Raw genomic sequence first — 14,100 nt, 5'->3', positions numbered from 1 at the left:
GTAGAATCCTCTTCGGGCATTCAACGTTCAGAGACAACGGAGATCATGTGTGTGTGCGCTGGTTTTGGCCATTAGTGTAATGCGGGAGCTATCCTGTAGGGGACCCCACAGGCTCAACTCTGAGTGGTAGCCCCCCCTTAACAATAGTTTGGTCACCTACATAAGAATTAGCATTTCTCTACAAAACCCTCTCTTCACGTCTCACCAGAGACGTGACACAACCTAACTGGATCCAGACACAAAGAGAAACTTCTCCCAATGGGACTATGAAATAAGGCACGGTTTTAAACAGAAATAGATATATATGTATTACATCATGTTCTCCATTCAATCCCACTATGTACTAAGTTGGCTACCAGCCACCTAGGAACTTACAACCCTCATTTAACAGAGCGGAGAACAACAGCTCAAAATAAAAGTAAATGCTTGTCTACATAAGCCAACTTTTTTCCCGCAGGAAAAAGTTGTGATTCCCTCTCTTCACATCTCCAAAGAGATGTGACTTAAACTAGGCAAGTCAGGCGGAATGATCCACTTGCATAACACATACATACATCCCCATAAGGCAACAGCACATATAATGTAAACCTAAATAGGCACTCTCCTCCTCATCCTCGAATTCATGTAGGTCTTTATCCAGCAGAGGAAACATCTGGGAAGGGGAGGAAGGGTCAATGGCTTTAGAGATAACCCTAGTGGCAAGGGAACGGATGCATGGAATGCAACAGCATCCACAGAGAACTAAAATGGCAGCGAACACCGAAATGGATACCAAAATGGAGGACACCAGGGTTTTATATTTACCAAACGCACTCATCCAGGAGTCCCACATCGAGGTATCCATCCCAGAATGAGATTTCATTTTACCATTAAGCGTCCTCAAACCTTCTAGGGCCATGGTCAAGCTACCATCGGAGGCCGTGTTATTAGGGATAAAAGTGCAACACTGTTCACCAAACATAGTACAAGCTCCACCTTTCTCCGCCAGTAGCATATCTACTGCAATGCGATTCTGGAATGTCATAAGAGAAGTTGCAGCCAGGCTCTCATGCTCCATACCGTTATCACGCACCTGGCTCCTGTTATCTAACAACAAAAAACGCTTGTTCTCGCAACCCCACGCTCTGAATGTGCCCTCCCTTCTGTATTTTTCCAGCATGAGAAAGTCCCCTGGCCCTGACACTTTTAACAATGTTTCAAGTCAGCTATGTTGCATAACACTTGCATACATCAACACAAGCCAACAGCAGATAATATTCAATCATATATATGGTAATGGCTATAATGTAAAACACAGGAACCAATAATCCCTCTTTTTCACACCCCCCAGGGTGTGAACAAAAATTCAGCAATGAATCATATAACAGTCACAGAGTTTAAAATACCTTCATGTCAAAAGAGAACAGCTCATTCAAAAACAGAACATAAAAAAAAATTGTGTGAAATTTAAGTCCCCCTTTTGACACCCACAAGGGTGTCACTTAGCAAAAACAGGATAACACTTTATTGTTTATTGACATGTAAGATATAAAACTTTGGTCATGGAAAACAGAGTAAAGCAAAGCAAAGCATTATTATAAACCATCTGGTCCTCTCAGCTACTCCTATCCTGCACCAGTTGGGCTTCATGCCACCCAGGGACTCAAAACCTTAACAACAGGGAGAACAAACATACTGGAAAGAAAACCCATCATAAAGATGTATAACAAGGAACTGTGGTGGTGTAAGATTTATTCTACTACCTCGCCCACAGCATACCATGGGTCATCCTCAGTCAGTCTCATCCTCCCCTGAAAGCATGCTTCAGTATCAGCATCTCCAACTGGAGCATCAAGCAAAGGCATCATCATGCCTGAAGCCTTCACCACATCTGTAACAGACTTCTTAAAACACAGTATGATGCAAGCAGCACAACACGTCAAATAACAAAAATTAGGGTCAGAAATCCAGTAACCACCATTCTAGTGTACTTACCAAAACCAGGCTCCCACTAAAGAGAACAGGCCAGACTCCTCCACCCCCGCCATGGTCCTCATCTCAGCAGATAGTAGTATATCTAAGGCCCTTAGTGGGCTTGATGCACTATCTGGACTGGTGTTATTAGGAATATACGTGCAACATTGTTCACCGAACATCTTGCATACGCCCCCCTGACTGGCAAGAAGCATATCCAAAGCAAGTCTATTCTGTCTGGCAACCCTAGATGTGGCCTCAAACTGTTCAGACATACCAGTGAGTGCATCACGGGGGTAATTAACAAAACGCTGTTGATCATAGTAGATGTAATGAATCCATGCAGTCTGTCTTGCATCCACTATGGCTGGACCTATAATCCATCATTCCTGCCCAAGGCCTGAAGCTCATGAGGAACCCCCACCGGCACTCCCAACAGGTTAGTGTGTATGTCAACTACATCCTCTGTCCATGGAGCACTACTTCTATGTCTCCCATGGGATGGAATGTTTTCCGGTCCCCTGGATACAGAACCCAACAACTGTTCAGCAGTAACATCAACAATGGTCAGTGGAATTATCAAACTGGTCAGAGCACACGTACCTTGCCAGTCTCCTCTAAGAATGAGTCTCAGCACTCTTTTGGGTCCACAGATCCACCACACATCAGCCAGACCACTAGTTTGGTACCATGGGAAGGTTCTTTCACTGGAGGACTTTGAAGAAAAAAAAAAGTTCTCAAAATGGCAACCCTGCTATTATATAGTAAGGGGATGAACCTCTACGGTAGAGCTAACACTTGAAATGCATGCGCTCTGAAGTTAATCCCCAAATTTTCTGATGAGTATATTTAGTTGTGAAATGAGCTTTTGCACAACTCTACTTTCCAGAATGTTGACATTTTAAGAAGGAAATAGATGTGCTAAGTCATCTGTTTTTGTAAACTGAAGCACATGGGTTCAATCCTGGGTTCAAGCCTTGTTCGACGTTTATGGAAGCTAGATGATATTATGGAAATGTACTTTCATTAGAACAGTGTAAAGAAAGGGTCAATTGTATTGATATGGCCACTACGACCTGTATGCTCTAGTCGGCTGGCCCTCGCTACATATTCGTCGCCAGACCCACTGGTTCCAGGTCATCTTTTTAGTCTATGCTAGGTAAAGCTCCGCCTTATCTCAGCTCACTGGTCACGATAACAACACCCACCCGTAGCACGCGTTCCAGCAGGTATATCTCACTGGTCATCCCCAAAGCCAACACCTCCTTTGGCCGCCTTTCCTTCCAGTTCTCTGCTGACAATGACTGGAACGAATTGCAAAAATCGCTGAAGCTGGAGACATATTTCCCTCACTAACTTTCAGTGTTGCCAACTTAGCGACTTAGTCGCTGTATTTAGCAAGTATTCAGACCCCTCTGAATACTTGCAGACATTTTCATTTTACTCACTTTTTGTCTCTTCCACAATGTTATTCCTCACTCCTACAGTGTCCATCACAATTACATGCACATGGACAATTATGCAAATTAGGTGATGACATCATTTAGCAACTTCTAGTGACTTTTAGGACAGCCAATAGCTACTTTCCTTACTGAGGTGTTGGCAACACTGCTAACTTTAAACATCGGCTATCTGAGCAGCTAACTGATCGCTGCAGCTGTACAAAGCCCATCTGTAAATAGCCCACCCAATCTACCTACCTCATCCCCATATTGTTTTAATATACTTTCTGCTCTTTGCACACCAGTATTTCTACTTGCACATCATCATCTGCTCATCTATCACTCCAGTGTTAATTTGCTAAATTGTAAATACTTCGCTACTATGGCCTATTTCTTGCCTTACCTCCATTTGCACGCACTGTATATAGACTTTCTTTTTTTTCTTCTATTGTGTTATTGACTGTACGCTTGTTTATTCCATCTGTAACTCTGTGTTGTTGTTTGTGTTGCGCTGCTTTGTTTTATCTTGGCCAGGTCGCAGTTGAATATGAAAACTTGTTCTCAACTAGCTTCCCTGATTAATTATAGGTGAAATTTAAAAAAATAAGAAAAAAACATTTCTTTCCCAGAAAGGGGATTTAGCTCAGTGGTAGAGCGCATGCTTCGCATGTATGAGGTCCTGGGTTCAATCCCCAGCTACTCCATTCAAATTTTTGCAATGGCCCATCTCCTACTTTCCAGAATGTTGAAATTCTCAGCAGGAAACAGAGACGTGCTAAATAATTTGCTCTTGTAATCTGAAGAACATGTGTTCAATCCCTGTTCGTACATTTATGTAACAGAAGTGGCATGGTTGCCAACTTCAATTGCATCATTTTCAAAAACTGAAGTTCATGGGTTAGATGACTGTCCATACTTGCGTGTATTTAGAATTGCTGCTATCATTTCATTGTAGTTTCAATGGAGTGGTGTATATAAAAAGTACATTGTATTAATATTGCATTTTATCTGCAAATAAAATTGGATCGAAGCTCAGAGGGGGAGTGCATGCTATTTTAGTACTTGGTTCAATCCCAAGGTTCTCCACTGAGTATTTGTGTGCCAAATTCACATTACACAACTCCTACTTTCCAGAATGTTGAAATTCTCACAGGAAACAGAGATGTTATTTGTGTGCCAAATTCACATTACACAACTACTACTTTCCAGAATATTGATAAATATCTTGCAGCATAGAGTGGCATGGTGGCCAAGCGGTAAGGCGTTGGTCTTGTAAACCGAAGATCATGGGTTCAAATCCCATCCGTACCTTACTGAAAGATAGCTGGTACCATGGGAAGGTTCTTTCACTGGAGGACTTTGAAGAAAAAAAAAAGTTCTCAAAATGGCAACCCTGCTATTATATAGTAAGGGGATGTACCTCTACGGTAGAGCTAATACTTGAAATGCATGCGCTCTGAAGTTAATCCCCAAATTTTCTGATGAGTATATTTAGTTGTGAAATTAGCTTTTGCACAACTCTACTTTCCAGAATGTTGACATTTTAAGAAGGAAATAGATGTGCTAAGTCATCTGTTTTTGTAAACTGAAGCACATGGGTTCAATCCTGGGTTCAAGCCTTGTTCGACGTTTATGGAAGCTAGATGATATTATGGAAATGTACTTTCATTAGAACAGTGTAAAGAAAGGGTCAATTGTATTGATATGGCCACTGTTAGTAATTTGATATGTAGACGGACGAGTCGGTCAAGGATCGATTCAGACAAGGTGGTAAATTGTATGACAAGCTACAGTTTATTCAGAGTGAAGATATCTAGAACAGCGTAATTACGGCTCTCCCGCTGGTTCGTACGGAAGCGCAGACGAAGAAGAGGCCGTTACAATCAGTACACCACTATTATATAGAAAAGAAAGTAGGTTGATTCTGGAAGATCGGATCTTTGGATTGGTTCAGCTGGGGTGTAGTCTGTAGTCTTCCGCCATTGGCTCAGTAGTCTGTCCGTCATCGTAGAATCCTCTTCGGGCATTCAACGTTCAGAGACAACGGAGATCATGTGTGTGTGCGCTGGTTTTGGCCATTAGTGTAATGCGGGAGCTATCCTGTAGGGGACCCCACAGGCTCAACTCTGAGTGGTAGCCCCCCCTTAACAATAGTTTGGTCACCTACATAAGAATTAGCATTTCTCTACAAAACCCTCTCTTCACGTCTCACCAGAGACGTGACACAACCTAACTGGATCCAGACACAAAGAGAAACTTCTCCCAATGGGACTATGAAATAAGGCACGGTTTTAAACAGAAATAGATATATATGTATTACATCATGTTCTCCATTCAATCCCACTATGTACTAAGTTGGCTACCAGCCACCTAGGAACTTACAACCCTCATTTTACAGAGCGGAGAACAACAGCTCAAAATAAAAGTAAATGCTTGTCTACATAAGCCAACTTTTTTCCCGCAGGAAGAAGCCTTCACCACATCTGTAACAGACTTCTTAAAACACAGTATGATGCAAGCAGCACAACACGTCAAATAACAAAAATTAGGGTCAGAAATCCAGTAACCACCATTCTAGTGTACTTACCAAAACCAGGCTCCCACTAAAGAGAACAGGCCAGACTCCTCCACCCCCGCCATGGTCCTCATCTCAGCAGATAGTAGTATATCTAAGGCCCTTAGTGGGCTTGATGCACTATCTGGACTGGTGTTATTAGGAATATACGTGCAACATTGTTCACCGAACATCTTGCATACGCCCCCCTGACTGGCAAGAAGCATATCCAAAGCAAGTCTATTCTGTCTGACCCCTAGAAGCCGATCCTTATCAGTTCATTTCTATCAGACTGAGCCGTACCGGACCACAGGATAAAATTACAACTTATCCCCTTCGGCGCCAGATTTGAAGAATAGTAATTAGCTATCCCCTACTGATCTCTATTCCTGATCCCTATCGAGCTGACCCCTATCAGAATTATTACACCTGTCCGACCCCTATCGGTGAATCTCTATCAGACTGAACCACACCGGGTCACGGGTCCCAAAATTACAATTTGTCCCCTCGGCTGCAGATTTAATGAATAGTAATTAGCTATCCCCTACTGATCTCTATTCCCGACCCCTATCGGAACTATCAAAGACAAAACAGTGATCACTCATCATTGAAAGCTAGCAGACTGTGCTGACCGGGTCACGGGTCCCAAAATTACAATTTGTCCCCTCGGCGCCAGAGTTAATGAATAGTAATTAGCTATCCCCTACTGATCTCTATTCCCGACCCCTATCGGAACTATCACACATGTCCGAACCCTATCGGTGAATCTCTATCAGACTGAGCCGTACCGGGCCACAGGATAAAATTACAATTTATCCCCCTCGGCGCCAGATTTGAAGAATAGTAATTAGCTATCCCCTACTGATCTCTATTCCCGACCCCTATCGGAACTATCAAGACAAAACAGTGATCACTCATCATTGAAAGCTAGCAGACTGTGCTGACCGGACTGATATCTCATCAATGATTTAAAATCACACCGGCCGTCGCCGGTTCGTTACTACATATGTTCACATACACTGTTATTTCGACTCGTCAGCAAATTATAAATTTACACAAGAATTCATACTTACTCCGGAAAAACTGATAAAAATTTGGACAGACTATTCGACAATATGCAAAGTTTGATTTAACAGGCTTTTGCTTACCTTATTTTTTTTTTATGGTGCACCTGAAATCAGTTTCCGAGTTGAGCAGAATTGTTGCCCTCCCCCGAAAGTCTTCACCCGTCTTTCTATTTATTTAATGAATCGTCCTTTCCCCAACTCGCCTTCTCCACACCAAATCAACTCACTTCGACTGGATCGTTAGTAAACTATACTCTGCTACCATTTCTGTTAGTAATTGGTTATGTAGACGGACGAGTCGGTCAAGGATCGATTCAGACAAGGTGGTAAATTGTATGACAAGCTACAGTTTAGTCAGAGTGAAGATATCTAGAACAGCGTAATTACGGCTCTCCCGCTGGTTCGTACGGAAGCGCAGACGACGAAGAGGCCGTTACAATCAGTACACCACTATTATATAGAAAGAAGTAGGTTGATTCTGGAAGATCGGATCTTTGGATTGGTTCAGCTGGGGTGTAGTCTGTAGTCTTCCGCCATTGGCTCAGTAGTCTGTCCGTCATCGTAGAATCCTCTTCGGGCATTCAACGTTCAGAGACAACGGAGATCATGTGTGTGTGCGCTGGTTTGGCCATTAGTGTAATGCGGGAGCTATCCTGTAGGGGACCCCACAGGCTCAACTCTGAGTGGTAGCCCCCCCTTAACAATAGTTTGGTCACCTACATAAGAATTAGCATTTCTCTACACCACTACGACCTGTATGCTCTAGTCGGCTGGCCCTCGCTACATATTCGTCGCCAGACCCACTGGTTCCAGGTCATCTTTTTAGTCTATGCTAGGTAAAGCTCCGCCTTATCTCAGCTCACTGGTCACGATAACAACACCCACCCGTAGCACGCGTTCCAGCAGGTATATCTCACTGGTCATCCCCAAAGCCAACACCTCCTTTGGCCGCCTTTCCTTCCAGTTCTCTGCTGACAATGACTGGAACGAATTGCAAAAATCGCTGAAGCTGGAGACATATTTCCCTCACTAACTTTCAGTGTTGCCAACTTAGCGACTTAGTCGCTGTATTTAGCAAGTATTCAGACCCCTCTGAATACTTGCAGACATTTTCATTTTACTCACTTTTTGTCTCTTCCACAATGTTATTCCTCACTCCTACAGTGTCCATCACAATTACATGCACATGGACAATTATGCAAATTAGGTGATGACATCATTTAGCAACTTCTAGTGACTTTTAGGACAGCCAATAGCTACTTTCCTTACTGAGGTGTTGGCAACACTGCTAACTTTAAACATCGGCTATCTGAGCAGCTAACTGATCGCTGCAGCTGTACAAAGCCCATCTGTAAATAGCCCACCCAATCTACCTACCTCATCCCCATATTGTTTTAATATACTTTCTGCTCTTTGCACACCAGTATTTCTACTTGCACATCATCATCTGCTCATCTATCACTCCAGTGTTAATTTGCTAAATTGTAAATACTTCGCTACTATGGCCTATTTCTTGCCTTACCTCCATTTGCACGCACTGTATATAGACTTTCTTTTTTTTCTTCTATTGTGTTATTGACTGTACGCTTGTTTATTCCATCTGTAACTCTGTGTTGTTGTTTGTGTTGCGCTGCTTTGCTTTATCTTGGCCAGGTCGCAGTTGAATATGAAAACTTGTTCTCAACTAGCTTCCCTGATTAATTATAGGTGAAATTTAAAAAAATAAGAAAAAACCATTTCTTTCCCAGAAAGGGGATTTAGCTCAGTGGTAGAGCGCATGCTTCGCATGTATGAGGTCCTGGGTTCAATCCCCAGCTACTCCATTCAAATTTTTGCAATAGCCCATCTCCTACTTTCCAGAATGTTGAAATTCTCAGCAGGAAACAGAGACGTGCTAAATAATTTGCTCTTGTAATCTGAAGAACATGTGTTCAATCCCTGTTCGTACATTTATGTAACAGAAGTGGCATGGTTGCCAACTTCAATTGCATCATTTTCAAAAACTGAAGTTCATGGGTTAGATGACTGTCCATACTTGCGTGTATTTAGAATTGCTGCTATCATTTCATTGTAGTTTCAATGGAGTAGTGTATATAAAAAGTACATTGTATTAATATTGCATTTTATCTGCAAATAAAATTGGATCGAAGCTCAGAGGGGGAGTGCATGCTATTTTAGTACTTGGTTCAATCCCAAGGTTCTCCACTGAGTATTTGTGTGCCAAATTCACATTACACAACTCCTACTTTCCAGAATGTTGAAATTCTCACAGGAAACAGAGATGTTATTTGTGTGCCAAATTCACATTACACAACTACTACTTTCCAGAATATTGATAAATATCTTGCAGCATAGAGTGGCATGGTGGCCAAGCGGTAAGGCGTCGGTCTTGTAAACCGAAGATCATGGGTTCAAATCCCATCCATGCCTTACTGAAAGATAGCTGGTACCATGGGAAGGTTCTTTCACTGTAGGACTTTGAAGAAAAAAAAAAGTTCTCAAATTGGCAACCCTGCTATTATATAGTAAGGGGATGTACCTCTACGGTAGAGCTAATACTTTAAATGCATGCGCTCTGAAGTGAATCCCAAATTTTCTGATGAGTATATTTAGTTGTGAAATGAGCTTTTGCACAACTCTACTTTCCAGAATGTTGACATTTTAAGAAGGAAATAGATGTGCTAAGTCATCTGTTTTTGTAAACTGAAGCACATGGGTTCAATCCTGGGTTCAAGCCTTGTTCGACGTTTATGGAAGCTAGATGATATTATGGAAATGTACTTTCATTAGAACAGTGTAAAGAAAGGGTCAATTGTATTGATATGGCCACTACGACCTGTATGCTCTAGTCGGCTGGCCCTCGCTACATATTCGTCGCCAGACCCACTGGTTCCAGGTCATCTTTTTAGTCTATGCTAGGTAAAGCTCCGCCTTATCTCAGCTCACTGGTCACGATAACAACACCCACCCGTAGCACGCGTTCCAGCAGGTATATCTCACTGGTCATCCCCAAAGCCAACACCTCCTTTGGCCGCCTTTCCTTCCAGTTCTCTGCTGACAATGACTGGAACGAATTGCAAAAATCGCTGAAGCTGGAGACATATTTCCCTCACTAACTTTCAGTGTTGCCAACTTAGCGACTTAGTCGCTGTATTTAGCAAGTATTCAGACCCCTCTGAATACTTGCAGACATTTTCATTTTACTCACTTTTTGTCTCTTCCACAATGTTATTCCTCACTCCTACAGTGTCCATCACAATTACATGCACATGGACAATTATGCAAATTAGGTGATGACATCATTTAGCAACTTCTAGTGACTTTTAGGACAGCCAATAGCTACTTTCCTTACTGAGGTGTTGGCAACACTGCTAACTTTAAACATCGGCTATCTGAGCAGCTAACTGATCGCTGCAGCTGTACAAAGCCCATCTGTAAATAGCCCACCCAATCTACCTACCTCAGTCCCCATATTGTTTTAATATACTTTCTGCTCTTTGCACACCAGTATTTCTACTTGCACATCATCATCTGCTCATCTATCACTCCAGTGTTAATTTGCTAAATTGTAAATACTTCGCTACTATGGCCTATTTATTGCCTTACCTCCATTTGCACGCACTGTATATAGACTTTCTTTTTTTTCTTCTATTGTGTTATTGACTGTACGCTTGTTTATTCCATCTGTAACTCTGTGTTGTTGTTTGTGTTGCGCTGCTTTGCTTTATCTTGGCCAGGTCGCAGTTGAATATGAAAACTTGTTCTCAACTAGCTTACCTGACTAATTATAGGTGAAATTTAAAAATATAAGAAAAAACAATTTCTTTCCCAGAAAGGGGATGTAGCTCAGTGGTAGAGCGCATGCTTCGCATGTATGAGGTCCTTGGTTCAATCCCCAGCTTCTCCATTAAAGCTTTTGCAATGGCCCATCTCCTACTTTCCAGGATATTGAAATTCTCAGCAGGAAACAGAGACGTGCTAAATAATTTGCTCTTGTAATCTGAAGAACATGTGTTCATTCCCTGTTCGTACATTTATGTAACAGAAGTGGCATGGTTGCCAACTTCAATTGCATCATTTTCAAAAACTGAAGTTCATGGGTTAGATGACTGTCCATACTTGCTTGTATTTAGAATTGCTGCTATCATTTCATTGTAGTTTCAATGGAGTGGTGTATATAAAAAGTACATTGTATTAATATTGCATTTTATCTGCAAATAAAATTGTATCGAAGCTCAGAGGGGGAGTGCATGCTATTTTAGTACTTGGTTCAATCCCAAGGTTCTCCACTGAGTATTTGTGTGCCAAATTCACATTACACAACTCCTACTTTCCAGAATGTTGAAATTCTCACAGGAAACAGAGATGTTATTTGTGTGCCAAATTCACATTACACAACTACTACTTTCCAGAATATTGATAAATATCTTGCAGCATAGAGTGGCATGGTGGCCAAGCGGTAAGGTGTCGGTCTTGTAAACCGAAGATCATGGGTTCAAATCCCATCCTGTGCCTTACTGAAAGATAGCTGGTACCATGGGAAGGTTCTTTCACTGGAGGACTTTGAAGAAAAAAAAAGTTCTCAAAATGGCAACCCTGCTATCATATAGTAAGGGGATGTACCTCTACGGTAGAGCTAATACTTGAAATGCATGCGCTCTGAAGTTAATCCCCAAATTTTCTGATGAGTATATTTAGTTGTGAAATTAGCTTTTGCACAACTCTACTTTCCAGAATGTTGACATTTTAAGAAGGAAATAGATGTGCTAAGTCATCTGTTTTTGTAAACTGAAGCACATGGGTTCAATCCTGGGTTCAAGCCTTGTTCGACGTTTATGGAAACTAGATGATATTATGGAAATGTACTTTCATTAGAACAGTGTAAAGAAAGGGTCAATTGTATTGATATGGCCACTACGACCTGTATGCTCTAGTCGGCTGGCCCTCGCTACATATTCGTCGCCAGACCCACTGGTTCCAGGTCATCTTTTTAGTCTATGCTAGGTAAAGCTCCGCCTTATCTCAGCTCACTGGTCACGATAACAACACCCACCCGTAGCACGCGTTCCAGCAGGTATATCTCACTGGTCATCCCCAAAGCCAACACCTCCTTTGGCCGCCTTTCCTTCCAGTTCTCTGCTGACAATGACTGGAACGAATTGCAAAAATCGCTGAAGCTGGAGACATATTTCCCTCACTAACTTTCAGTGTTGCCAACTTAGCGACTTAGTCGCTGTATTTAGCAAGTATTCAGACCCCTCTGAATACTTGCAGACATTTTCATTTTACTCACTTTTTGTCTCTTCCACAATGTTATTCCTCACTCCTACAGTGTCCATCACAATTACATGCACATGGACAATTATGCAAATTAGGTGATGACATCATTTAGCAACTTCTAGTGACTTTTAGGACAGCCAATAGCTACTTTCCTTACTGAGGTGTTGGCAACACTGCTAACTTTAAACATCGGCTATCTGAGCAGCTAACTGATCGCTGCAGCTGTACAAAGCCCATCTGTAAATAGCCCACCCAATCTACCTACCTCGTCCCCATATTGTTTTAATATACTTTCTGCTCTTTGCACACCAGTATTTCTACTTGCACATCATCATCTGCTCATCTATCACTCCAGTGTTAATTTGCTAAATTGTAAATACTTCGCTACTATGGCCTATTTATTGCCTTACCTCCATTTGCACGCACTGTATATAGACTTTCTTTTTTTTCTTCTATTGTGTTATTGACTGTACGCTTGTTTATTCCATCTGTAACTCTGTGTTGTTGTTTGTGTTGCGCTGCTTTGCTTTATCTTGGCCAGGTCGCAGTTGAATATGAAAACTTGTTCTCAACTAGCTTACCTGACTAATTATAGGTGAAATTTAAAAATATAAGAAAAAACAATTTCTTTCCCAGAAAGGGGATGTAGCTCAGTGGTAGAGCGCATGCTTCGCATGTATGAGGTCCTGGGTTCAATCCCCAGCTTCTCCATTAAAGCTTTTGCAATGGCCCATCTCCTACTTTCCAGGATATTGAAATTCTCAGCAGGAAACAGAGACGTGCTAAATAATTTGCTCTTGTAATCTGAAGAACATGTGTTCAATTCCCTGTTCGTACATTTATGTAACAGAAGTGGCATGGTTGCCAACTTCAATTGCATCATTTTCAAAAACTGAAGTTCATGGGTTAGATGACTGTCCATACTTGCTTGTATTTAGAATTGCTGCTATCATTTCATTGTAGTTTCAATGGAGTGGTGTATATAAAAAGTACATTGTATTAATATTGCATTTTATCTGCAAATAAAATTGTATCGAAGCTCAGAGGGGGAGTGCATGCTATTTTAGTACTTGGTTCAATCCCAAGGTTCTCCACTGAGTATTTGTGTGCCAAATTCACATTACACAACTCCTACTTTCCAGAATGTTGAAATTCTCACAGGAAACAGAGATGTTATTTGTGTGCCAAATTCACATTACACAACTACTACTTTCCAGAATATTGATAAATATCTTGCAGCATAGAGTGGCATGGTGGCCAAGCGGTAAGGTGTCGGTCTTGTAAACCGAAGATCATGGGTTCAAATCCCATCATGTGCCTTACTGAAAGATAGCTGGTACCATGGGAAGGTTCTTTCACTGGAGGACTTTGAAGAAAAAAAAAGTTCTCAAAATGGCAACCCTGCTATTATATAGTAAGGGGATGTACCTCTACGGTAGAGCTAATACTTGAAATGCATGCGCCTCTGAAGTTAATCCCCAAATTTTCTGATGAGTATATTTAGTTGTGAAATGAGCTTTTGCACAACTCTACTTTCCAGAATGTTGACATTTTAAGAAGGAAATAGATGTGCTAAGTCATCTGTTTTTGTAAACTGAAGCACATGGGTTCAATCCTGGGTTCAAGCCTTGTTCGACGTTTATGGAAGCTAGATGATATTATGGAAATGTACTTTCATTAGAACAGTGTAAAGAAAGGGTCAATTGTATTGATATGGCCACTACGACCTGTATGCTCTAGTCGGCTGGCCCTCGCTACATATTCGTCGCCAGACCCACTGGTTCCAGGTCATCTTTTTAGTCTA

General features: G+C 41.6%; 8 non-coding genes across 8 annotated transcripts; all 8 read left to right on the top strand.

Annotated features, from left to right (window-relative positions):
• The first annotated feature begins 4,027 nt into the window (after positions 1 to 4,027).
• Positions 4,028 to 4,099, top strand: trnaa-cgc (transfer RNA alanine (anticodon CGC)). The gene has a single exon. It is a non-coding gene; the product is annotated as a tRNA-Ala (tRNA).
• Positions 4,100 to 4,634: 535 nt separating this feature from the next.
• Positions 4,635 to 4,706, top strand: trnat-ugu (transfer RNA threonine (anticodon UGU)). The gene has a single exon. It is a non-coding gene; the product is annotated as a tRNA-Thr (tRNA).
• A 4,061-nt stretch (positions 4,707 to 8,767) lies between these two features.
• trnaa-cgc (transfer RNA alanine (anticodon CGC)) lies at positions 8,768 to 8,839 on the top strand. The gene has a single exon. It is a non-coding gene; the product is annotated as a tRNA-Ala (tRNA).
• A 535-nt stretch (positions 8,840 to 9,374) lies between these two features.
• On the top strand, positions 9,375 to 9,446 carry trnat-ugu (transfer RNA threonine (anticodon UGU)). The gene has a single exon. It is a non-coding gene; the product is annotated as a tRNA-Thr (tRNA).
• Positions 9,447 to 10,851: 1,405 nt separating this feature from the next.
• On the top strand, positions 10,852 to 10,923 carry trnaa-cgc (transfer RNA alanine (anticodon CGC)). The gene has a single exon. It is a non-coding gene; the product is annotated as a tRNA-Ala (tRNA).
• Positions 10,924 to 11,458: 535 nt separating this feature from the next.
• Positions 11,459 to 11,531, top strand: trnat-ugu (transfer RNA threonine (anticodon UGU)). The gene has a single exon. It is a non-coding gene; the product is annotated as a tRNA-Thr (tRNA).
• A 1,404-nt stretch (positions 11,532 to 12,935) lies between these two features.
• Positions 12,936 to 13,007, top strand: trnaa-cgc (transfer RNA alanine (anticodon CGC)). The gene has a single exon. It is a non-coding gene; the product is annotated as a tRNA-Ala (tRNA).
• A 536-nt stretch (positions 13,008 to 13,543) lies between these two features.
• Positions 13,544 to 13,616, top strand: trnat-ugu (transfer RNA threonine (anticodon UGU)). Its single transcript has one exon. It is a non-coding gene; the product is annotated as a tRNA-Thr (tRNA).
• Positions 13,617 to 14,100: the final 484 nt, after the last annotated feature.

This window comes from Oncorhynchus kisutch, unplaced genomic scaffold, assembly GCF_002021735.2.
Source record: "Oncorhynchus kisutch isolate 150728-3 unplaced genomic scaffold, Okis_V2 scaffold1534, whole genome shotgun sequence".
NCBI classification, from domain to species: Eukaryota; Metazoa; Chordata; class Actinopteri; order Salmoniformes; family Salmonidae; genus Oncorhynchus; species Oncorhynchus kisutch.
Note: the sequence above shows the minus strand (reverse complement) of the source record. Positions and strands in the feature narration are given on the sequence as shown.